The sequence below is a fragment of the Falco rusticolus genome, chromosome Z, assembly GCF_015220075.1.
Source record: "Falco rusticolus isolate bFalRus1 chromosome Z, bFalRus1.pri, whole genome shotgun sequence".
Lineage (NCBI taxonomy): Eukaryota > Metazoa > Chordata > Aves > Falconiformes > Falconidae > Falco > Falco rusticolus.
This window is the reverse complement of record NC_051210.1, coordinates 62,992,777-63,013,240: the sequence shown is the minus strand read 5'-3', so window position 1 is coordinate 63,013,240 and position 20,464 is coordinate 62,992,777. Positions and strand designations below refer to the sequence as shown.

Below are 20,464 nucleotides of genomic sequence, written 5' to 3'. Positions count from 1 at the left end.
AGCAACCACCCGTCACCACCCAGAATTAAAAGGAGGAAGAAAAAAAATGTGACAGCAAAGTGTCCCTTTCCCCCATGTGGCTTTTTCAAGGATGTGGTTTATCCGATGTAGTTCTGCATGTAAAAAAGACCATGTAAAGCCTCAGTGGGCAAGCTTTTTCAAATTCCTGTGTTCTGCTGATGGAAAATGGGAATATATGCTGCCCTGCTTACTGAAATATATTGTTGGCTGAGAAAATGGAAGGAGAGGTGTTCCTGCAGCATCTGTTGTTCCTTAGGTCTTTGTTGTAGAGTTCATGAAATAGCCTGATGATCAAAGCTTCATTGATACACCACAGCACAAGGTAGTAACAGCTGCTTGAAATCGCTTGGTATCTGTGCACTTTACATTTTGTGCTGCAGTGAATAGTTAAGGTAGGTAAGGGACAACTTAAGGTAATCTGAAACTTTTTTTTTGGTTTAGGCCTCTTCTGAATGAAACATGGGTTTGTAGAGACGACCAAGAATTAGATCTTTCAGAAGTGCAGAGCTCACAGGAGAAAACCATGTCTTAATCTACATAAATGAAAAATAAGAGTGGAGTTTGTTCTTGAACAGAATTTGTGTAGAGTTGCTAGCTTTAAAAAGGGTGAAGTTTAGCACTAGAGTTTGTCTCTAAAAATGGTTGCAAGGCTAGTAATTTATACTTCAATAAAAATAGAGATGCTTATTGGTTACAAGAACCACCTTAGCTTTTCTCTTGAAATGGAAATTTTAACTGTATGATCTTTTTTGCTGAATTTGTCCTTCTGCTTCTCCTCACTTCCTTGTTCATGTGTTAGAGAAGTTTTTCCTGTGGATTTTCTCTTTATTATTCACATTTTGAAGCTTTTTGGTTGTACTTTCCCACCTTACAAAAAATGAATTATTTGTTTAGGGTTTATAAAGTCATCATCTTTGGTTGGTTTGGTAGAGGAAATGCCTGTAGATGACTGAAGGATTTCTTCAGAGCTTGTGTACACTGCCACCCCAGAACTTCCCTGCCATCTCTGCCCTTATCCACCTGTACTTTACTGCATGATGTTTTATTATTTTTATCTTGTTTGTGCTAGATCCTGTGTAAACTCATGTTACCAGTTAGTCAAGCTCTTAAATGCTTGTTCTTAAATTATGATGCAAAAGGCTGTAGCAAAAAATAGGAAGGGGGAGAGTGAATGAGAACAAAGATGTGAACATGTGGTTTCACAGGCTAAATAGGTGCATAATTATTGTGCATTATTTTCAACTGAAGTCTTAAAAAACCATGATTTAACTTCTTCTGAAATCAAAAGGCTTAAAAAAAATAATAAAAAACCCATAGGAAATAATTTTGAAATTCCATAGCTGTTTGCCTCTCTTGACTGCAAACCCCTACCCTAAAGCCTTTTCAAATTGCCCCCTGGAGCTAAAAAGAAGCTTAAAAAGAATCCAAAGGCTAAAAAGCAGACACAACTAAAACTTTACTGGTTTAGTGAGAGAAGGCCAGTGGCAAGTAGAAAACTGAGAAATTTAAGAGTGGGATTATTTGAGGACTTTTGAAGACAGCAGCAACTGCCACACTAGTACTGAGATGTTCAGCTTTTTCAAATAGTAGGCTAGTAGTGATACACAAACATGGTGATACTAAATGCTGCTAGGATCGTATTAGCCTGTAGACAATAGTTTTTCTGTTTTCAGATTCCTGAGAGGAGCCAGAAATGATGTGCACATACTGTGGTGGGCTTCTGCGCCGATGACCTTTTTTCTTTTGAGGACTGCCTAGATAATTACGATGGAGACATGGTAAAAACCACCCAAGGGATATCATTCTCAATGAGAGCACTACCTGGAATCACCCTGGCAAGTGTTACAAATGTGGCAGAAAGTTAAATCTAAGTTTAACGTGTCTGTCCACTTTACATCTGAAAGTAATTGTTAATTTCAGTTTTGTAACACTGTAGTGTCTAAAGGAAACACTAAACGTTTCTCAATTTGTGGGTCTTAGTTATCAGCAAACCTGATTCAAGGGCATTACAGGAACCGAAGAAATGAGGGAGGCTCATGGGGAGCTGTTTTTAGTAGTTCATGCAAGTAACACAAATGAAAACTTAGAACTAGGAAGGTGGAAGCTCAATAACTGAAATCCCTTTAATGCTGCTGTCAGTTACCAAGTGGAACATTTTAGTCAGTTTGTGGGAATTGGCATTGTTAGGAGTACTTCAGGAAGATTAATGTCTCTAGATCTGTGAATTGTACACTGCAATGATAGATCAGATAGAGAAACAGATCCTTTCCAACTCAATTGTCTATTAAATGTAAAAGAAATACAGATCTCACATATTTAAAGCACAGACCAAATTTTTAAATGTCGAGAAAACTAAAAGTTATGGCCCCCACAGCAAGTATTAAGTCATTCCCTAGTGCACTTGAGTTTTTTGTGTTGCTGTATACACTGATAAAATCTTGCCTTAAAATATGTATGTTGTGGCTGTTATAGTAGCTATGGGGAACTTTTATTCAAATAAGTGCCCTGATGCTTTTAAGGCATTGAACTGATTCATTCCATGTGTTCAGGATGTCAGTTATGCATTCAAATAAAATGCTTTTGCACATTGTTGTTAACTCTTCCATTTGTCCAGTTTATTAATCTTGCACAGATTGCATGTGGCAGTAAAACTTAATGTGAAAGGAGTTGCAGAATGTCAGGAATTTGTTAATACTTGAAATCCTTTACGCTATCTGTTAAAATTTTAAGTGCCACATGTGTTGCAGTCTTGTAACTATGTAAAGCTTGTGCTCTGGAGAGTCTTGACGTCTGGAGCTTCTACACTTCCTAATGGTGATGGTTACAGAAGACTGGAAAAGCGACTGTCCTTGAAACCATGCTGTAGATTGCATAGATTCACAGAGGGAGTGTGAGGGAAGGAACACGCTTTCTTTTCTCCTGTCCTGCCTGCTCATTTAGTTTAGGAGCACAGGTTGATATGATCTCTTTCAAATTAAAATGTAGTGTGAAAAAAATCACAGTTCAGAAGTCAAAGCTTTTGTTTTGTTTTGATGGTCCCAGAGCAATGTCCAATTCTTAGGAATGCTGTATGAGTTGGCTATCTTCCTGTTTTGTTTTCTTTAAGTGGGGAACTTAAAAATTGGAACTTGTGTTTCTGATCAGAAACATGAGCATCCATTTTAGGAAGTCTAGTTTGTCATTTAAAAAAAAAGAGGTAAATTTAGGAGTCCTTGCCGACACTGTGCTGGCTCCTCTTCAGGAAGAATGCAGATTTTTTTTTTGTCTTTGGAGTTGGGTCACCTGACATGCTTACAGGAGTATGATTACTTGTGATAACAGTATTGGAGATTGGGAAACAGCTCATCAAAACCAAATATATGTAAAATGCTTCCTGCATTTTGAAAAGAATGTTCTCTAACAGTTACGTGTTGCCATCAATCTACTTGCTAGCTGAATTAAAATTTACTTTTTTTAAAAAAAAATTACTTTCACGATGATGTTTCTCGGATTATTTGATATATGGTTTGCCGAATCAGCAATGCTGTGATGCTGATGGCCAAAACTGAAGAATTTTATACTGGTATTTCGTAAGGTGATTGTTATTTAAAAATGAGTGCCCCTTGCTGGGCAAGGCAGCGTGTACTGGGTAGGTCTTCATGTAGAAGGGCAAAAACTCTTCAGGTTTTAGAAGAGTATTCTTGTGTGGCATGTGCTCAGAAAATTGGTGCTGAACTTGGTACAGAGCAGGGACCTGTGGGAGAAAGTTAGAAAATGGCAGCAAGTATCTGGGAATTTGTTGCACGCTGTTGACACTTGCACTTGACAGTGGTAAACTAGTTCAAGCTCATGTGCTTAACTTCACTCAAACTTTTTCAAAAAGAGGTTCATGGACAGTGAAGCCTTCTTTGATGCCTGTTGTTTGTGGTGGTAGTTGCAACACAACTGGTGTGTGTTTGGAGGGGGAGTTCTGAGCGGTGACAGTCCCGCGGCTGTAGCGCGGCTGCACTCTGGGTGCAGAAGGCTAAAAATGGGTCGGCGTCTTCCGAGTCAGAAAATAGCATGGGAGAGGTGGTGCGATGGGATTTACTACGCCGCACCGTCTTTGCAGCTTTAGAACGGGAACCGTGCAGCCTCAGAAGTAGCAGGGCGTTGTGAACGAGCTGCGGAAACTACGGTTACGTGGCCGTCAGAAAGCTCCCTTCGTTTTCTTCAGATTTGTAGCGGTTATTGGAAAACACTTGCATGGCAGATGGGGCAGGCCGTGACCACAGCTATTCTTAGCCTCCTCCCCACCTCTGGTCTCAGATCCGCGGGGCGCCTCCTTGGCCGGCTGGGCCCGTGGGGGCCGCAGGGGCCGCGCCTCCCGCTTGCCCGGGGCGGCGGCCCGCCCGCCCCTCCGCCGTGCCGGGGCCGCGGGAGCAGCCGCAGCCGGGCCTCCGGTGTAGGGCCGCACACACAAACCAGGCTGCGCTCACAGCTGCCGTCAGTACGGTTTCTCCGTGTCTGGCTGTCAACACACGGGCTTGGGTGGAACCTGAGGAAATTTAAGGTAGTTTTTTAAGGTGGTTTTTCTGGCTGTGAATGTTACGGCCCGATTTGCATCCGCTTTGCGGTATTTGTGGCGAGTTCCGCTTGTTTTTCCGACACGCAGATTTGAGGAAACGCGGCGGTAGCAGCCCGGTCGCTGCGGCCTCTATCCGCTTGTTTCCCGGCGTTTCTGAGGGAGAGCGGCCGGGGTCGGGGGGGGGGGGGGAGGCGCGCGGGTGCGTAAGGGGTTAAAGGTGGAAGGGGCCGAGGCATTATGCAAGCTGTTAAGTAAAAAGGAAGTGCATTACAAAATGCTGAGCTCAGTCGCCTGGCTCCCGGCCAAGCCTTCGCTTGCCTCACTACAGCTGAGGGCTTTGTAAGCCTCCCACCAGTGGGTTCGTCTGAGCTGTTGAGGAATGCCGCCGCCGCCGCCAGCTGACGTCAGGCGGGCGGTTCAGCTGAGGGCCAGGCGGGCGGGGGCTGGCGCGGCGCGGCCGAGGCGGGACCCTGCCCCACGCCCCCCCTCAGCCCGCGGCCGGCCGGCCGTGCGGAGGTCAAGTTGCCGTTGTTTAACTGGAAGAAAATACGCGCGTGCTGCGCAGCCCCGCGAGTTCCGCGTGTGTGTTTGGTGTCCGGCTGCAGGCGAGCCGGGGATGAGGGCGCAGAAGCCCGCCTGCGGCTTTGGAGGCCGCGGGGGCGGAGGTCCGGGAGGCCGTGCCTGGCCTCCGCCGTCGGAGCGCTTCCCCGGCCTGCCTGGGCGAGGAGCGAGCACCGCGACACCACGGTGCCATCGCAGCCGCTTTTCTTCTTAAATTAGAGGAAATTTCTGGGAAAAAAAAAAAAATCGGTTTGACTGTGGAAAGTTGTCAGACTTTCAGGTAAAATTAATGAAATTAACCTGTTCCTGAATTTGGTTGCTTTCTGGGTGATGTTGTTTTCAGCCCTGTCACAGATTCAGTGCAGCTCTGTGATTCTGGATGGTTGTGGCACAAATATAAAAAACGATCATATCTGGAAAATACGCAGGCTGCAGAAATATGACAGAAAGCGTGTTTTACTGTGAGCCTTACTGGCACTATAGGTAGATGGAGTATTACTTAACTGCTTCTTTTTTTTTTAAAAAAAAAAAGGCTTTTGGGAGAAGTGTTGGATTGCAGAGGCTTCTAGGCTGCCTGGATGCTTGCTAAGCAGGTCCAGGCAGCTTCTTTGGAGCCCTTCCCTTGGCTTTTTTAATACGCTTGGGGTTTTTTTTGGAGGGGTAGGGGGCTACCTTTTCTCCTATAACCAGTTCAAGTCTTCACTATCAGATCTGCCAAACTTCTGGGACAGTGTTTCTCATCACAGTTCTCTGGTCAGTGTGTACTTGTCACTAAGTCTTGTATAGAGCAGTCCAATCCTGTTGTAAATTAGAGATAAACGTTTCAGGACTCCATTTGGAGTTTAAATGTAAATACAGGATGGAACCGATTTAATTGTGAAGGAGAGGGGCGATAAAAGAAAACCTCAAGAGAAGGCAGTTTCTCTTTACTCTTCCACTTCCTGTCCTGCAGATGATAGATATAGCAGATGTAGGTGGCATCAGTATAGTCACCTCTTCCAAATAATAACGAAGACAAATGAGAGGGCAGTCAGCAGACCGGAGATAAAACGTTTTGAAGCTGTTAAAAAGAAATACTCGTTTGTACAAGGCAGGTGTCTAGCTCATTAAATTCTTTGTCAGATGGTAGTGGGGGGCCAAGTCTTAAGCAGAGCTAAAAAAGACCAGATGTGCTAGTATGGAAAACACCTTTAAAATTTGTTTGAGACATAACCTAGTCAGTGGTTGGGGCTTTAGGAGCTGGAAGAAGCAAATGTCTTATGTACTACTGAGGTACTGCATGACTCGGGGTGAGTCACTTTGCTTGTGTGTTGCTTTCTCCACTGTCCTTTTCCTGTCTTGTCTGTTAGAGATTGTTATTAAATTTCATGAGTGCTGCTGGACAGTGCATACCAGAGTGGTGCCTCAGGTTCTGTCTGGGGCATCCGAGCAGTAGTAACACAGTAGCATGACTACGAGGAAGCCTCTGGGTTGCCTCTCTGACTCAGACTAGTTTTACACCTCATTCCAGTGAGCACAATTTGGGATTTCCTCTTGAGCTGTAAAATGACTAAGTCTGGTTAAATGCAGCATAGACCATATAAAACAGGAGTTTGGAGCTTTTAAGCTTCCTGAACGCTGCTGTGCATTGCAGAGAAATTGCATATACTGGGTTTGAGCCCTGAGATACTCATTGAAGTTCTGCATTTCCACAAATAATAGGCACTGCCTAAAGCTTAACATATTGCCTGCTTCTGGAATTGTCAGAAGCTTAATTTGATGTGTGGAGATGGATTAAAATTCAAGGTTGTGGGCTTCACTAAAACTTCTATGTAAGCATGAATTTATAGACAGTTTTTAATGTAAAATCTTGAATTAACATGGTAGAAGCAATCTTGGTTGTTTAGTTGGTTTTCACTGGTGTCACAGTAGATGGTGTACCTTGCATTGGCTGTTTCACTCTCTTTGGAGCCTGTCTTTTCAGGTGCAGTGCTTGTTGCTCTTGTACCTTGAAGTTCTTCCTCATCACGACTTTCTTTCGGTGTGGAAGAGGGAGGCTCTTTCCCTTGTAAACTGAAGGAGAAATACACCCAGTAATGTAATGTATCCACTAAGAAATCCTGCGCAGTGTAGCATTTACTGTCATTTTGAAAAACAACAAACCCCCGTGGAAACCTGGAAGTATAAAGCAAGTGCTGCAGTATCAGTACCCAAATGGGACATTGTTTTCCCTTTGTGCTCTGGTGGCTGATGGGTCCTGTCTTGTACAGGTCTTGTCCATCTATATGGTTGCAGTATTAGCAATTCTGTACGATGCCAGTGTAAGCACACAGGAACAAAACGCCAAAAAAATCTTCTAAAAAAGCTAAAACAATGTAGCAGCAGCCCCTTCGCAATTACAGGTGTTGTATCCCTCTTAATAGGCAGAGAGTAATAGTCAAAGAGATAAAACTCCTAGTAAATGTCATGTGTACTAGCTGCTTTGCCTGGGTGACCCTCTTTTCCCTGACACGAGTATTAAGTATCATGTTGGTTTTTTTCTGTATCGGTTGTTTAGGCAAAGGGGTACTGGCGCTAAATTTACATCCTTACCTTGAGTTTTAATAACTAAAGAAATACCAAACACAACATGTCCTTGCCTCACTTCTTTCCTAGAGGCATTCACTGAAAGGCAACTTCACGTACAGCTTCTATAGAAACTACTTTAGTAAGGGCTGTGATTAAGACACCACTTTCTCTTCTCCGGCTTTGCCCTGCTGGGTCTGTCTTGGGCACACTCCTCTGCCCCTCTAGTGAACTCCTGTAGACAGAGAGCCAAGAGCAGAGCACTCTCAGAGTTGGTAGATAAATTAGGAGTAATGAATTAGTCAGCTTTTTGATTAGGTAAGAAAGTAACACTCAACTAGTTTCCTGAATATTACAAGTAGCCAAAAAATTTTGGTTTTAAGTACAGTAAAAGGCATTCCTAGTGTTTCTGAGTAGAACTCTTTGTAGAACATGTAAGGATACCAAGTGTCTCCCCTTCTTGCTGCCACCCCCACTCCCCTTCTCAATGTGCCATGGCACAAAAATGGCTTTGTTTTGCAGCTATTTCTTAATTTTCACAGGGTGGGGATGGAAATGCCCCTCTACTTTAAAACAGCAGAGTTTTTTTGTCTTCCCTCTGGTTGGGTGAATCAGAAGAATGAAAATCTCTCTTGCTTGATGCTTGCCTTCATGGGATTTGGACATGGTAGAGGTGACAAATAACCCTTCTGCCCCATCCCATTTGCTGCATATTGCTTCCTTTGCCATGTCTCCTTCCCCAGACACTTTGCTTTAAGTCTGTCTGCCCAGTGTCCCGTATACTCTCTACACTAGGACATGAGCCATAGTGACAGTGTAATTTGTGCCCTTTGCCAGGAGATCCTGGGGGGGGGGGGCGCTGCAGGAGTCTCAGCTGAGCAGCAGTAGGGAGAAACTGGATATTAATGTCTCTGGAATGCCCCACAGCAAATGCAGTGTGTGGCTCAGAGCTCCGCACAGCGTAGACTTGACTGTGAGTGGCTGGCTTGACCATCGTAAGTTATTTGAATTTTTCTCTTAATGCTTCCAATAACAGTAAAATAACTGTATCCACCAGGGACTGTAGCTAAATGGGTGAATGGAGCCTTTTCTTTAACTTTGTTAAAACGTCTTTTCAGTCCCCCTAGAAAGTTTTTTGTATCTGAGTGTTTATTTGAATCTTGTCTCTCTTTCACTTGAATTTTGATTTGACTACATTCTACTCTTTTTTTAACCTTATTTTGCAAAATAGAAACTGTGTTTTATTAACTGTAGTATGTAAATGGCACACCTCGTTGTGCTGAGTCGTGTCTTTTGTCTGCATACTGAAAGCAAGGCAACAGTTGGAGTGGTTTGGATGTGGCTGGCCTGTGTTACTAGAAGGCCCTGCTCACTTAGCATTTGGTTAAAGAGGTTTTGCGTCCTCACTGTTAACTGCTTCTGATAGCTCAAGTACAGATGATTGTTTCCCATGAAACATGATATAACCTTGTTCTAGCCTTGAAAAGTGTAACAGAGCTGTTTTGTACAAGATGACAAATTCTTGCAACACAGTGGTATTTGTCACAATACTGTAGTAGTACATGGAGATGCAGAGTCATCTGCATTTTTCCAGTGCTTTGAGATTTGTTGCATCTGTAGGAGCGGATTGGAAGAGTACAGGGCTTGGTTTTGGCCAAATTCATGACATTTTGGAAACTTGAGGCTGTCTCAAAGTATGCTCTTTGATGTGATGGTTGCTGCACAGATCTTAGCTTTCCAACGACATGTTGACTGTAAACTGAAATGAAAAATAACAAAGAAAAGAATTCACCAGTTCTGACATAGTTGCTCCTGCCTGTCTGGAATTATATGGTGGTTTTAATAAGAGTTTATTAAAAAATTATTAGCTGCAAATTGATTGCAAAAAGTGTAGTATCTGGCTTCTTGTGCTGATAATGCACACTCAAAGAATAATTCCTCTGCATGTGGAAGTAACTCTGTACAATACTCTTTCTTTTCCGTGCACTGATGTATCAACAAATAACACAAATAACAATTACCGGAAAGTGACAAAGCAGCATTTTTATAAGCGGATTTAGGCAGGCTGGGTTTTTTCTTTGTTCACTGCTCTTTTCCCTGTTTTGACATAAAGCACTGAGATACTTCTCACATCGACAGGTGGAAACATGAAGAAAACTTTGACTTCACTTGCCTGTGTGAGGATCTGTTGTCTGAAATTTTTTTTCTGCCTTCAAAACAGCTGGTTTTGTACTGGCAATTTACAATAGTGTTTGCTATGAGCTAGTGCCTAGCAACTTCTAGGCTACAGATTACACTTGTCACAGAATGAGTACTATCTAGTTGATTTTTTTTCAGATTATGGGTGTATGTGTAAGATACCAATAAGTGCCTGGAGTTTCTGTGAGTCTTGCTCTGGCTGGAAATGAATTGTTACACTTGGTAATAGGTATTTGAGCTGTCCCTGATGCTGAGTCTGAAATGGTTCTGACTGTGAAAGAGCAGATAGGAGGTTCTTTTTTTGGCTGAAAGGTTTGGACGATTCCTAGAAGTTTATTTTATGGTCAGTGTGGCTTGTCATCCATAAATACAAATTTGCCATTGAATGGAGCATTAAAAACCAATCTCCAGTGAATTCTGGGTGATTGGTTTTGGCAAGCAGGGACACTTCCCAAGGAGGTTGCCAATGTTAACATCTTGTGTGTGCCCTACCTTGGGCTCCTCCCGCTGCCCCCACCTCTTTGAAACAACTTAGTAGCCACTGGCTTTGCCAGCCACTGCTGCACAGGCTGCTTGAGTTGAGTGGGTGGTGCTATTGTTTGGGAATTACTGCCTAAAATTAGAACCTCTTTATCCAGCAAGACCTCCATGTGGCAGAGAACATTATCTGCAGTTTGTCTTCCTGCTTCCATCTACTGGGAGGGGGGGAATGAATACAACAGAGCTGAATATGTTTCAGAGAGCTGGAGGAAGCAAATGACCAGATATGAGCTTTTGCTCAAACTCTACCTGTTTAGAATAGTTTGAGTTCAGCTTGATTGTTTTAGAAGAATTATTTGTGGGTTTGTGAATGTTTTGTACACTTGTAAGGTTTTCACAAAAATGCAGTTCTTAGCTGATGCTACTTGTGGAAAGTCGAAGAAAACCACAGATATTTTCAGAGATGGGGAGTGGAAGGCCTATAGTATTTAGAGAACCTGGTCCCAAAAGTTGCGGTTATCTAGTCTGAAAGCACATAAGCTTTATTTATTTTTAAAACCCCAGTCCTTATAAAAAATTGTACTTGTGTTTTGAGTAGGGATGTAGTTTATTAAAATCGGGACTAGCAAGATGAGCAGTATTGTATTAACGATTGCAAGTCAGTGCAAAGCATGCCTGGAAGCTGTTGCTGGTAGCGGGAATTTCACATTGTGAATATTGGAGCTTGCCTGTGTGGGGGAAGGGAGAAAGTTGTATATGGTATGCCAAAAAGTATTTAATCAGTAATAAAGCAATATTTTTGTTTGACACCACTTGAACTCCCTGTTTAATTTGTGAGGTTTAATTAAGATGTAGTCATCTTGTGTTGACATGGATGCAAAATCAATGCCTAGTTTGCCTGAGGAAAAGGCTCTTTTTCGTTTTGGGGTCTGGCTATGTCTTTTTCTTTCTTTTCTTTTTCTTTTTTTTTAAAGAAAAAATCATTAGTATTTTAGAGAGCAGAATAGCCAGTTTTAAAATTCATGTCCTCAAATGTTAATTTGATGCTTTGAGGCATAAATGACCTTTCTAACCAGCCCAAACTTGTCAGACAAAGGAACGATAGAAACAAGCTGCTTTGTTCTAATACAACAGGCTGCTTTTCAGGGAGAATTTCAAAACAATTCTGCCTCCCTCTTCTCAACAACATTAAATTAAACTTTGGCCTGTGCTACATTGAATTTAGATGTGTCTCTATTATTGGAGAGATGGTGATGGAATCTAGACAACCTGTGCAAATTCAACCATAGACATGGCTCCTGAAGCCCAGGGCAAATGAATAATGCTTTCATCTATAGCTACCCCAGCTGGTATTATTACTTAGCACTGTAAAAGCAGTTAGGTGTGGGTCAGAAGCTGACGGGATTATTAAAAGGGGATTTCTTCTTGTCACAAAACTGAAGATTTGGGGGGGAAAGGAGGGGAGAGAGAAATAAAACCAACACCACTTTGTGAAACCTTTCATTTAAGTGTTTAGATTGCTGTATACACCTTGGAGGTCAGATGGAAAAACTAAATATAAATCTTCTTTAGCTCCTGGGGATTTCACTGACATTGGAACTGCATGTAAGTATATGCTATAGAAGCAGGAAGAACACTTAGTGCGTCAGTGCCAACTCTCTGTCATTATCAGATTTACCAGATAAAAGAAACACATGAAAGGTCAGGGTGGAAGATAGAAGGCAGTATCAAAAACCAGTATGTCTTTATACAAGGTAATGCATTCTTCTTTTCTGTCTCTTTCCAAAAAGAAGTTAAACTAAATTTGGTACTTCAGTACTATTCTTCTGTGTCAGCTGTGCTTGTAGCATCTGAAATTAATCTCTTGAAAGACTGCAGTGTTTCTGAAGCAAGCGCTGCAGTAGTAGATGTTTTCTCTAGGAGATAAGTGGAGTTAGAGTAGTAATTTGGTGTTGCAGTTCTTCTATCTTGTCTTCTTTGTCTCTTACCTGTATTTTTTGTCTGCTCGCTCATTGGTCTGCATCAGAGAAAGGAATACGTAATTCTTGAATTTGTTCAAACTTTAGAAATTGAAAAGCAGCCTTTAATTGTTCACTGGTTTTTTTGTTACTTACCTGTTCGGAGATTTGCATGGCATGTTCTGCTGTATAACCTGTATTGGTTTTGTTTATCTAAAGCACAATCCTGCTTTAAGTTTCCCAGCTAGATGGGAGAAGGAAGCAGTGGTCACCTTCAAATACTCAGGGGCTAAGCTGTATCGTAAAATCTCAGGATCATGTTATTACTGTTCATTAATATTTTGTTACTTGAATCTTTTATATGAGGGTTTATTTTATCTTAGGGATGAAAAACACAATGTTATTAAAATATTTGAGGAGAGCTAATGTGGTTCCTTTTCTTATTAGATGATCTTCTGAAAGCAGTTTAGTGTAAAATGGGAAGAGAAAATACTTATCTTCTCAGTATCTCTTTTGGGCCTAGTAGATGGTTCATATATAACCCCTAATGATCCTGCAAGTGTCAGAAAAGTTACGCATTTGTGAACGTATTTTACTTTATAGACTCATTGATTTCCATATGTATTGAATGATTTTCTTATAATTGGGGACTGTTGGGTTTTTTGATTGTTTATGGATCAAATATGTATGGTGGTTTTTTTTTTTTTTAATTTTCCTTTTTGTTTTGATCCCTAGCAAGAGGAAGCTGCTCTTACAGCCTGAAATCTTGTGTAAAGCACTTGAGTCAGCTCGGGCTAAAACTTGGCCATATTCTTGCTGTACCTTTGTCAGTCACGGTGGACCGTGAAGTGAATATATCACTTACACGGAATGGGGTAATCCAGCTCCAGAGAGAGGAGAAACAGAAGTAAAAGCCTAGTTAATGCTTGCAAATGTACGAAATTCTTTCTAAAACATCAACATGTGAACAAACGGTAGGACATAAAATTCTGCTGTATGGATGAGAACAAAGAGACCCTTCTTTTCTATTATAGTGTCTGCAAAATCATCCTGCAGAGCTGTTCTGGACTGTGAAGTGTTTTATCAGTCTGCAGTCTTCATTCAGATCTAGGAATGAGCTGTGACTGCCACAAGGAATGCATATGCATGTACCAAACTTGCAGAGAGTTGCTAGTGGAAAACTTGGGCCAACAGCACATAGCTCAACATATTGACATAAGTACAAACAGTGCTTGTTAATTATCCCATAGCTTATTAAGTTTGCAGTTGATTCTGGTAGTTGATCCAAATTGCTGTCAGGCTGTATCTTCTTGCACACAAACACATGTGCTTTTGCTTCAAATTGGTACAACTATTTCAATTCTAGTTGTGCATATTTTAAGCAACTGCTAGATTCTTTCATATCTCATTATTTGAGTATTGAAATGAGTAGGTATCTGGATGGAACTTTAGGTGAGGTTTTAAGCACAGCAGAACTTTCAGAGGGAAAAAAACCACAACACACACCCACCCCACCCCCAAAAACTCCTGTAATTATACGTCACTGGCTTTTGTGTGGCATTTATCTGCTGTCTGAGGCCACAGCCTTTTTTTCAAGATTGGAATTCCTCTATATGCCATACACTTACAAGGTACTGACACAGTAAGCTGCTGAGAATGCTTCTTCACCTGTTTGACCTTAAGTGTGTTTTGTGCTGCTGTGACAAATGGGTTACAAAGAGCCTTGGGTTTGTGGTTTCCAGGCCTGATTAATACAATGTACTGTAATTAGGAATAGGAAAAACTCCCACAGGCTCTTTTCCAATTTAAATATTCCCACTGCTCCCAGGACTTCCCCAGCTTTCATTGTGCATTGTTTCAGAGTAGTCATAATTGAAATATTTATTTTATTTAGTGTGGCCCAGACACTGGGAAGAGCCCTTAGAATCTGCCATAGCTTTAAGCCTCTCAACAGCTTGTTTTGGGGGTCTCTTTGAGAGGATTGTGTGATTTGCCATTTACCCTAAGAACAACCCGAGATACTAGTATAACAGCATTTCAGTGTCATACTTCTATAGCACCAGTACTTATCCAGAAGGGAATTACAGATAATACAAGCAAGACTACTGATTTCACTCAAACACATTCCTCACTAACTTTTTTCCTGTGATAGTGTAGATGGCAAATGAGGAACACTGAAGCACTGAAATAGGAAAGAGAGCAAAGCACAAAGCTATATATATTTGATTTTTCTAACTACGGTAGTAACTGGTTTGATAAATCGTTTTAGTTTTCCGTTTTTTTAACGTGAATTGTAACTTAACCAAATGACATTACTTGAATTTTTTTACTACAGCTGCTGTAGAAATGTGAGCGCAGCTACTGTTTGGTAAACAAAGCCTAGTAGCCAGATGGCAGTAATATTTAAGAAGTTGAGCGATATGGTTTGGGAAGCATCCAACTGGAATATGCCATGCTTTGCTTAGGTACCTTAGATTTAGTATACAGTGGAAGATTTTAATGTGTTATCACTGCAGAGGCTTGAAAGAACAAATAGACTATTACACAGAATACAAATAATGCTTATTAAACTTGCAGTTGATTCTTTCTGATCGATGATCCAAATTGCTGTCAGACTGTATTTACTTACACATAAGCAGATGTGCTTGTGCTCTAAATCAGCATAACTGTTCCAAACCTAGTTATGCATATTTTAAACAACTGTTAAATACTGTTTCAAGTAACTTCTGGTTTCACAAGGTTTAAATTTTCTAATAGGTCCGTTCCTCACCCTTACTCCATTCCATCCTCCTACCTGAAAGGCTCAAACTTGAGACATTTGGCTAGCTGCTGTATGACTGGAGAGCTAATGTTAAGGGAAGAAGAAACAGTTTTACTGCAGAGTATGGATGCCCAGGGTACTCCGCTGTTCTTTGTATATTTTTAATCTGTTGGGTAATTGTTTACCAAGGTGCATTAAAATAGTCAGCATAGTAGTTTTGCCTAGTTCCTAAAAGTAGGCTATAGGCTAGGCTGGAAGATTCTTAGCATCAACTTAGCCAGCATCAAATGTATTGGTAGATAATAAACTGGATCCAGGTCTTTGTGACACAGCTATGGGAAAATACGATCCTTGAGCTATTAAGCAGTAAAATAACCTTTTCTAACACATGAACTGAGTATCATTAATAAATGGTGGCAGACTTCTTTCTTTATGAAAAAATGTGGTTGCTCTTCCTGCAAGGCTGCCTGCATGTTCCCCTCCCTCCCCCTGCTTTTGATGTGGGGAAAGTTGTCATTGTGAAACAGTTGTAGCAAACAAGATGGACCCTACGACCACCACCACCCTACACCCCATCCTGTCTAGACTGCCAGTCTCTCGTGCACTGCTCTTCCTTGGAGCAGACATTAGTCACGGGGTGTGCTGCTTGCTCTTCCCTGAGCAGCAGCATGGGCTCTTTTCCTACTCTTCATTTGGAGTTGACCTTCTAACGGTGTTAGACATCAGTCTTGTCTCAGGGGGTCAGTTTACCCTGAAAGCATTTTACATACAAACTTAAGCTTTTCAGAGTGCTGCAGATAGGAAGCATTTTTTGGCAACTGCAGCCTGATTTTTCTTTGGGGCTGGAAAAGCCAGGTGTCACACACAGAGGCATTCCTCAAGTAGGGCTGTCAGCCTTGCCGCTGGCTGAGCCCACTCAGCCTTTGCACTGTGCCTTTACTGCACTTCCTCAACACCACCCTGTGCCATCCATCATAGAGGGAGAAATAACTTTCCCCACTGCCAGTGCAGATTGTTTTTATGGATTATGAATATGAATAATACTCCACTGCTGCAAACATTAGCACACTGCTTCTGGTGTGTTGGAAGCTTTTCCTCTGCCCTTTGAAGTGATGAAGTGGATTAGTGGTGTGCAGCATCCACATGTTGGAGTGAGCAACTTCCATACAGCTGTGCCTTTGAGTCCTGGGGAAAACCAAGCAAAACAAACTTCATTAGGTAGGTGGAGGCACAGGTACTTGGTGAGATTACAGTGATTTTCTGTCTCTTTCTTACCCTTACAGAACAGTAAGAAGGGAAGTTGCCTCTGCTTTCAAGAAAGGTTTTGTTAATGGAGAGTACCAGCCCAGGAGCTCTAAATAAAAATAATTAAAAAAAGTTTGTCACCTAACAGGTAATCAGGCACGAAGAAATTGTAAAGTAGTTCGTTTTCAATAACTTCTCTGATTTCAATATTAACTCTGAAAGAATAACTATAAGTAATATTTGTTTTGGACTGGCCAGATGGTAGAACAACCTTAAAGTACTATTCCTTCTCTTGCTGTAATTAAGTGGCTATCAAGTAATAGATCCTACAGATGTCCTCAGAAGTATTTTGTTTCACTACAAAAAAAACCAACCCATGAGTTCATATGAAAATTCCCTTTCCAAATGTAGTAAACAAGAAGGTTGCAGGGACAGGTAGATTACAAACAAAATCCCTGAAATAGAAATACGCGTGTGGCTTTTCCAGTCTTCATTTATTTGGAAGACAACCTCTGTACTGCCTCTTCAGTCTACTTCTCTTAAATATCCTGGCCAACTAGACAGTTGTGGGTTTGTTTAGATGTTTCCAGAAATGAAGTATTATCATGCTTTAAAAGGTGGTTTCTTCAGCTGTCTTGTTTTTCATGGTCTAGAAGATTAGGAATTTGCATTGCCCTCTCATGCAAAAAGCAAACATCACCTTTCAAAACAAGATGGGTGGACTCTGGCATACTTACTCTTAAAAAGAAAGTAGGTTCTTTTTTTTCTGACCAGTTTTATCTCTGGCAGGAATATTTTAAGAGCATATTAAATTTGCAAAACTAGAGTGTAACAGTTCCAATTTCTACTTCACAAATTTTATGTAGATAAATAAAAAATAAAAATATATTAGCTTTTTTGGAAGAATCTTGGTTCTGCCTTATGATTTTGGTTTTCAGGGTGTTTCTCTTCATGTGGACTACAAGGGGGTTGTCTTTGTTAAATATGCCTGCAGTAGAAGAAACAAATTATTTTTTTGTTCTGAATCTGGTATAATTCTTTTGAGAAACTACTCTGCTTGCTCTCATAGTCTTAATAGAGTTTAATAGTTGTGGTGGTCCTTCGTTACTGATAGGGTCGCCATTGCCTCATCTTGAGGGATATTGATGTGATGTTTGAATAGTTTACTGCTTTAAAAAGAAAAAACTTGTATATTCCTGTAACAGCGCGCACACACAAAAAGGATTAAATTATTATTCTTGTTTTATAGAATGTCTTAAGCACACTCAAAATGGAGAAGATTAACTAGTAATTTTCCTGTTGTTCTGATTGCATACAAGCTCTGTATATATGTGTAAGGGGCAGGATGTTGGTCTTTCCTGCTGCAGTTCCTCCCTGGTACAGTCTTCGCAGCATCTGCAGTCCATACTTTGATCAGCAGTGCATAGCCCGCAGTAACCTATTTCAGCCTGCTGACTTTTCTAAGCTGTCAGGGAATGCGGTATTGCTCTGCTTTGCAAAATTCTTAGGGCTGCCTTTGGGTTGCGCATCAGAGCAGCCAATGTGTGTTGGGTGAGCAGAAAGGCCCAGTCTACTGGAGTGCTTTGGTCCTTGGGAGTGAGGCTTGTCTGCTGTGTAAATAAAGCAAGCAGGGATAGGAAAGCCTTGGGCATCCTTTCATGTCCAAACAATGGGCTATTTGACTATCACATGCTCATAGCAGGTAGGGGAAGACTAGACTGAGGCTTGATCTGGCCAGCAAGGGCTGTTTCTGCCATTTCTTGCTCCTTAGATCTGCTTGTAGCTTGAAACAAGAACGAATGAGTTGGGGTTTTATTCCTAACATTCTAAAGCAGCCTGTGGGGGTACTTCAGTATTGTCATAGCCCACAAATCTTCCTAACATCAAAATGATCTGAAAACTAATTCTGGAGCAAATGTCTGCCTGCATATTCCTGAGTGTCTAGTTGAAATAAAGCTTGTTTTAGCTAAGTATATGGGAATCTCCTTTGCCTTGCATTACATTTGCCCTCCAATAGAGAGCTTATTGCTTGCAGATTTAAAGCAGTGCTCCCCAGAGGGCATCACTTCAGTAATGCAGAGTACTACATTCATTACCTTTACTTGGGCTGCTTTGGAAGTATGTAATTCCAGTTGCAACCCGAGCTAGGAACCTTACATGCTAGTGCTCACTGCCTTTTAGACGAGTTGGCCAATCATTTTGCTACCTGGAACAGCCATGCTAATAATCAGCTTTCCTTGACTTAGGTGTAGGGAGGGTGGGTGATGCAGTCTTAACACAACATTTGGCATAGTAGCATATTGAAGTCCTTCCTAAAGGATATGAAACGTCTTACGTGTACTGGTCCAACACTTGACTCCAAATTGCTTGTTTCTGTAGTTCAAAACTTTGATTTCTTTCCTCTGAGGTAGTTTAGTGTTGTGAACAAAATGATAATAACTGCATGTAAAAAACCTTAATATTACTGCTTTGAATGTCCTCTAGTAGAAAGCATAAAATCTGTTAAAAAGGCCACTGCTCTAATACAGGCATTTATATTTCCACTGGGAAGAGTGGCCTGCAGTAAGTTTCCCACCGGTTGTCAAGTTTCCCTTTCCACTTCCCTTCATATCAAAACAATGTAAAACTATAGACTGGGAAGTAAGACCCAGGAAATAAAATAGATTTTATATTGGTAGTTGCAGGCCAGAAGCTTGCCATGTTTGGTTATCTCGCCCTGAGTCCTGGGTTTTTTTGGTCTGGAAGTCTACAAGCTGCTCATTTGGGTCTCTGTTACAAGGAACACCAGGGAGATGGCCTGATAAAAAGTACATTGTTTTTCAAAGGGAATAATGCTACTTAAGAGTACATGATATCTGAACAAACAGGCAATGAATAGCATATAATTCTGCACGTTATGCAGCGGCATTAAATATACATATTAGTAAGGTAGCAGATGCTGTAGTTGTGAAATTGCGATGTAAAGTAGCAGTCTTTAGCAGCAGGGTGCTGCTCTATGTGAGACTTCTTCTCATGTAATGAATAGCTAATTTGAGCTCTATAGTGCATGAGAGACCAGAGGGGATTGGGGAGGGGGTAGAGCGTTCCAGCAACCAAAGCCAGCAGGATGTGCTGAGATGGGCTTTTAATGGAGCAACATTTCTGAGCTCTTGGGGGTAAAATCATAAAGAGGGATGCTCATCTGTTACTTTGTATTCAAACTGAGGAATTATTGCTGTGAACGGACAAGCAGGCGTGTGAAATGCGCATTGCAGGAGTGGGATGTTTAATAGGTTTCAGTGCCTCTTCTGAGGTGGTGGATGTCGTCTCTTTCTTGTGTGCATCCAACAGATGAAACAAAACCAAGCAAGAGTATACATGAAAATTGGCACTAAAAAGGTGAGCAATGTTTTCCCTCATCCCCTTTCAGAGTGTGTGAGGATGCTTGTTGATCCTTACAGACTGGAAGATTCAGCTAGCAACTGAATCTGGCACTCACACATCTCATGGACATTGGCTTGAGAGAGGTGGGAACTAGGGAGTTTTCTTGCTGAGTAAGCAGGGGCCAACAAGCTTGGGGTATTCCAGGTTTGTTACTAATATTATTCTGTGTTTTAAAGTATTTTGAATGTAGTTGGTCTGATGTTTAAATATTTATGTAGGAAAGTGACACCATTTGACTTTAAAACATCATCGTTGCTTTTTAGGACCAGACTAGGTTTGTGAATCTGAACTTATAAGACATGCTGAAGAGTTTAAGAAGGGCAGGGGAGGCATCATGTGGACATCTGTCACACTTTAATCCAGAGATCCAGACTACAGAGAGGAGAGGCAGATTTCTAAGGAAATGCAGCTCCTGGTATTTGTCTCCTTATCAGAGGAGTAAGCCTCCCGTTTGGCTAAGTATACAGGAAAAAGCAGATGTAGGGAATAGTAATCCTTGTTTACATAGTCTAATCTGTCATGGTACAGTGAATTATCTATTTAAACCATTTCCCGAGAGGTAAAAATAACCTAAATCATAGTTGACATCCTGAAAGCATGATGCTAGTTAAGCAGTCCTTTACCTTCCCATTTGACTGAAGAGGTATGGATGGATGTTTTTTTGGGAGTCATTTTAATTTTAAAAAGTGGACAACTCTGTCATAGTACTCAGCTGCTTCCTTCAGA

General features: G+C 41.3%; 1 protein-coding gene across 3 annotated transcripts in view; it reads left to right on the top strand.

Moving 5' to 3' along the window:
- Nucleotides 1-20,464, top strand: part of ZSWIM6 (zinc finger SWIM-type containing 6) — a 112,322-nt gene that overhangs the window by 29,563 nt on the left and 62,295 nt on the right. The window contains exon 1 of one of the 3 annotated variants that reach the window (XM_037373413.1): nt 12,861-12,870. The exons of the other annotated variants lie outside the window; for them this stretch is intronic. The gene's annotated coding sequence lies outside the window, so the exon portion shown is untranslated. Of the gene's footprint in view, nt 1-12,860; nt 12,871-20,464 lie in introns of those variants that run through there. 3 annotated transcript variants of the gene reach the window in all.